The following is a 6,000-nucleotide window of genomic DNA, read 5'->3' as shown; positions in this document are numbered from 1 at the left end:
TAAACCATGCAACATTCAGCATAAAAGTAACTTAGTGAAGTTTATAACTTCAGCAGAATAATTTAGAGAACAGTGCTTAGCGCTGTTTCTTGTGAGTGAACCATATAGTAAACCATGCAACATTCAGCATAAAAGTAACTTAGTGAAGTTTATAACTTCAGCAGAATAATTTAGAGAACAGTGCTTAGCGCTGTTTCTTGCGAGTGAGAGAACATGTGTACTAATTGTATACACTAGTAGTAAGAATGCAAGTTCAGCTTAGAGTTAATTTGAAACACCAACTAAGTGGCGACAATGATATTTTAACAGTCGCTTATGCAAACATTTCTACAGAGTACAAGCATATTTTGGCAAATTATACCTGGTTTTCGGTTGAGCACAGTAACATAAACGCTGTAGGGAGGAGGGAGGCTAGATAGGTAGTGAGACTAAATTTAAAAATGGTGCCCAAGGCTCTAGGAGGCAGATATAGACTATGACACGATGTGAGGTAATAGGAGGGGGTGGGTGGGCTACACCCAAGACAAAGAAAATGCAATAAACGAGAAACTATCAGTAAGTTTAAGAACCAATTTAAAGGGAAAAAATAAGCTAGTAAAATATATCCAGAAAACAAGGTAGGATAAACTCTTCCATAACGTTTTTGTTTGGAGCCCTTAAGGAGTACTGGGAGATGGGTAGGAGCAGTACAGGGTTTAACAAAAATAACTAAATGTTATGCATAGAATTCCAATAGGTGAGTGTGTACCCCCTTGTTTGTTGAGGTACCAAATCACTGTGGTGGTGTTTGCAAACACAAGAGGAGGATGCGGAATCCATAGGTGGTGAAGGACTTTCAAGGTGTGTATCACCACCACCACCACTTCCTTGATACTAATGTGCATCTGTGCATCCTTGGGTTTCAAAGTGGCCTGCACTTGTACTCCCACTGACACAGCTCCCCAAACAAAGCTGGATGCGTCTGGACAGATTGCACTGGAACAGGTGGAAAGAAGGGACGCCCTGGACTGATACTCAGCTGAGCTCTCCACAACTGTAACGCTCATCTGATGAAGTCCAGCACTGGCAACTGGACTTTCACGGAATGTTAAGTGCTGGGTCCAACAATTTCATACATACCACTTTCCTCATGTGGAGGTGGGTCAGTGGTATCATGAGAATCACAGACACCATCAGTCCTAGAATTTTTAAAAATTCTCTTACTGAAGCAAAGTTCCTCCTGGAGAATTCCTAAAACATTGTCTGGTAGGACAGGACCTTGTCTAAGCACCACAGGAAGATGAATGTTTTTAAGGGTGTCAGGCATGAATCCCAAAGGTCCAACTTTAACCCTGGCTTTGCCGAGACCTTCTCTAGCAATTCCAAACAAGTGGAAACAGACTCTGCACAGATCAGCAAGTCGTCCAAGTAAGGAAATATGTGAATGGCAAAAGTCCATTAGTGAGCCACTACTGGAGCAGGGCATTTTATAAACACTCAAGATGCAGAGGACAGCCCAAAAGGCAATGCAGGGAGCTGACACAACATATCTTAAATAAGTCCTGAAGTGATGAGCAGTGGGGATATGATGATATGCATCCTTCAAGTCCAGGGTCACCATGAAAAAGTGGTCCTGCAGAAAAAAATCACTGTATATAGAATGAGCATCATGAACTTGGTGACTTTGATATAAGCATTTAGAAAGGATAAGTCCAACACCAGTCTCTACAACAGCTCTTTTTTAGGGACCAATAAAATTCTTAAATAGAAAGCTTTCTTGATCTCTGAAGGAGGAACCAGCTCTATGATCCCTGTATCCAGCATGTGCCTGAATATATGGGGGGGGGGGGGGTAGCAAATTCTGGTCTTGAGGGTGAGGGGGAGCCCCCCTGAATGAAGGCGGATGTTCCTTCCACTGCCACCTGTAACTTCTACCAATAATGTTGAGCACCAATCGTGGACTACAGCGTCTCTGGGGGGATGGCCTGGAAGGGGAAAGAGGGTGAAAAAGTCGAGGCACTTGCTGTTCTGAGGTGTTGCAAAAAGATCGCAGCAAGGAAGACCCCGCTTCTGAAAAATCTCCTCAGTTACTGATTGCTTGAGAGACCACTCGTGTGGCATGAGAATAGCTCTGCTCAACCTGTCCGCTATGATGTTGGACTTCCCAGGGATATGCGTTGCTATCAGAAACCGCTGAGAAGAGATTGCCCACTGCCAAAGTCTGAGTGCCTCTCGACACAGGGGATAGGACTTGGTTCCGCCCTGCTTGTTGATATACCACACTACGGACATATTGTCCATCTGAATTGCTATAGTCCCTAAAGGAAGAGAGTCTTGGAGGGCTTGCAACACCAAAAGCACTGCTCTCATCTCCAGGACATTTATGTGCAGGTGGCATTTGAAAGGTTGCCATGTGCCCTGGACTGTCCTGCCCTGAAAATGCCCCCCCCCACCCGATCAGTGAGGCATCCATTGTGACCGTGGCGACGGGAGGGGAAGGAACGAATGGTCTGCCCTGAAGGACTTGAGGGGAGACCATCCACCAAGACACATGTTTCTTGCAAGATAGAGTTATCATGATTTTGTGTGTCAAAGGAAGCTGTTGGAAGGACCACTGGGAGAACAGCATCCACTGAAGGAGCCGCATGTGAAAGCAAGCAAGGGGAAGTAGTGTGATGGCTGCCGCCATGAGACCTAATACTTTTAGAACAAACCTGGCCTGGATTCTTTTGCTCTGAAGGAGGATATGAACATGATTTTGAATATCTAAAACTCTTTGCTCGGTTAATTTTGCTGAGAACTGTATGGTGTCCAAGGTGGCGTCTATGAAGGTAATAGACTGACAAGGCGACAAGGCAGACTTTTTGAAATTTATGGAAATACCTAGGCCTTTGTAAGTTTGAATGGTGTAATCTCTGGCAAGAAGAAGCTGATGCCTGGTGGTGGCAGTAAGGAGCCAGTTGTCTAAATACGGAAACACCTGGAATCCTTGACGTCTCAGATGAGCCGTAACCACTGCCATGCATTTGGTGAACACTCGGGGGGGCTGTAGTGAGACCAAAGGGCAGGGCCCTGAACTGGTAGTGACTGGCCCCCAGCCGGAAGCGGAGAAACCTCCTGGAGCGCCTGTGCATCTTGATGTGATATTACGCATCCTGAAGGTCCACTGAGCACATCCAATTGTCCTGACCCAGAAAGGGTAGAATGGACTGTAGCGTGACCATCTGGAACTTCGTTCTTTTTACAGACTTGTTTAGTCTGCTGAGATCCAATATTGGCTTCCAGTCCCCTGTCTTTTTTGGTACCAAAAAGAACTTGGAGTAGATTCTGGATCCTAGTTGGTCTGCTGGGACTGGCTGGATAGCTCTTTTTGTTAGCAGTTTTGATACTTCTAGTACTGCTTGTTCCCTTAGACTGGGTGGAACATCTGGGAGGGGCCCTTTTGGCCGAGTTGGGGTGGGGATAAAGGGAATTTTGTAACCCTCGGATATAATCGACTGTACCCATTTGTCTTGTGTGAGAGAAAGCCAGGCTTCTGGGTACAGCGATAACCTTCTCCTGACCGCCTCCAAAGGTGGACAGTCGGGCAGCTTCTCAGGGATGGAACCTCCTCTGCCTCTAGGGCAACGTCTGTTGTTGCTCCCGCCCCCTGCCTCTCGGGGGGAACTGACCTCTTGAGTCAGGCGTAACTCCCTGAGATTTGCGGATCCACATTTTTCCACCCTTTTGACCCTTAGGATATGGTCTGGACGGGGTTGAAAAATGGACTCCTACGGCAGAGAGAGTCTTGCCATCTTGTTCGCATCTTATCAAAGTATCCTTCACTTGAGGTCCAAACAACGCCGAACCATCAAAGGGGGAGTTAGTGAAAGATGCCTCGAAGGGGTCTGCAAAGTTGCAAAGCCGCATCCAGGCATGACACCTTAAAGCCACACCTGTGCCTGCGGCTCTACTCACTCCATCGGCTGCATAGGAAATAAGCCACATGGAGGAGTTGACAATGGAATTTAGGGTTCCTAGCTGGGAGTTGATTTTGTCTTGAGACCCCGCAGCTGTTGGATCCTGTAGGGTATCACCCATTTCTTTGAGAATGTCTCTTTGAAGGCGGGTGAAATGGCACAAGTAATTCAGCGACCGCATGGCGAAGGTCGCTGAAGAGAACATCCGCTTGCCATACCTATCCATAGTCCTAGAACCCTTATTAGGAGGATGGATAGGCACTGAAGGATCGGCCAGTTCCTTCTTAGTGGCTGCAGCCACCACCATGGCATCAACTAGGACACCCTTAGTTAAAAATTGTTCATCTGACGGGGCTGTGATAAATTTGGAAGGCCTCCGTGGGGTGGGTTCCGTCGTATCAGGGGCCGTCCACGCCTTCTGCGCCACCACTTACATGAACACCCCAGGAGGTGGAAGGGCGAGAACCAAACGCCTCCAGGTAAACCGACTCTTCCTCGGAAGGATTGAGGGTAGACCAGTTCCCCCTCTGCTTGAGGATTTCAAGGATGTCAGAAAAGGAGACATCCTCAGAGGGGGACCGTGGGGACCTTCCGACTCATCCAAGTCGGTATCAGATGTGATGGACTCAGGGGAGTCCACATGCTTCCTCTTACATGTCCTCTTTCGAGGGGGTTCACCTGATGGATCAGGGGAAGCCTCGGAAGAGGAGGATATTCCCAATGGGGAAACCTGAGGCGTTAGATCTCTACGGTAGGGAATGAGAGAGTGGGAAGAGACCGCAGCAGGCACTACAGTGGGAGGAGCTAATGGAGCTGACCGTGGAGCAGGCACAGGGGCCAGTATGCTCCTCATGACCTCGAAGGCGCCCCTATCAGGCAGGACAGAGGGTTCCCATTCTGAAGAAATAGGAACCCCCAGCCAGCACCGAGAGGGACGGCTCCGAAGCCGATGTCGGGGCCGAACTCACCAGCGCCGAAGCTCCGAGAGGGAGAATGGGGTCAGACAACGGTCCGATGCCACTCGCCCCCTCGGAGCCGACGAGGGAGTCCAAGCGCCTGGATCCCTCCATGGATGGGACCATGGAAGAGATCGGAGCAGACGACGGAGCCGAAGGGGAAGTATCGGCTCCGATGTCTCGACAGTCACGGCTCCGAGGAGCTACGGCTCTACACTCAGGGCCAGAGTCGGAGGAGGAATCGAAGATGGTATGGGTAAAGCCACTGTCTGTTGAGACAGGCCAAGAAGTCTGCTAACCACCCTCTCGAGGTCATGGTCAGAAAGCCTGGAAGACCGAGAGGAATGGCTCCGATGGCTCCGCTCTGAGAGCAAAGGCGAGTGAATGGACTCCAGGGACGGAGACCTAGATCTTTTGCGGGGTGGAAGATGGCACCGAGACTAGTGGTGCCGATGTAGCCAAAGACACGTCGGCTCCAACCGGAGCCGACTTTGAAGACAGAGTCTTTGAGGCATCGGGTACGGCCGGAGCCGATGCAGAAGACTGCGACATAGCCGTATCGGCTCCAGCCAGAGCCGATCGTAACGCAGTAGGTGAGCCACCAGCCGAAGGCTTGGAGCACGGAGCCGACGGTTTGGATGGCTTCGAAGGTTTCCCCGGCAAGGACTTAGCCGGGGAACCTTCGGGCTTTAATAAGCCCCTCAAAATTAACTTATTCCTGTGCTCCTGCAGGACTCTTGGACTGAACGCATGACAAACAGAACAAGAGTCCTGCAGGTGCAGGGGTCCCAGGCAATAAACGCAAGAAGTGTGACCGTCTGTCAGCGACATTTTCTGACAGCACGAGTCACACTTCTTGAAGCCTGAGACTTTAATGTCTTTAGACATTAAGCTGTCAAGGAAAGAAAAATATCTTCCTTAGAAGTTAAAACACACACACACACACACACACACACACACACACACACACACACACACACACACACACACACACACACACAGAGTAAAATTAAAGGTTAACAACTAACACACACCTAACTGTCCCAAAACAAGGAACGGAAAACGGAAAGGGCCTCAGGCCTAACCTTAACAGGGGAGGGATATAA

This window comes from Protopterus annectens, chromosome 9.part0 (assembly GCF_019279795.1).
Source record: "Protopterus annectens isolate FY-2018-M chromosome 9.part0, PAN1.0, whole genome shotgun sequence".
Classification (NCBI taxonomy): domain Eukaryota; kingdom Metazoa; phylum Chordata; order Ceratodontiformes; family Protopteridae; genus Protopterus; species Protopterus annectens.
This window is presented reverse-complemented; position numbering follows the sequence as displayed.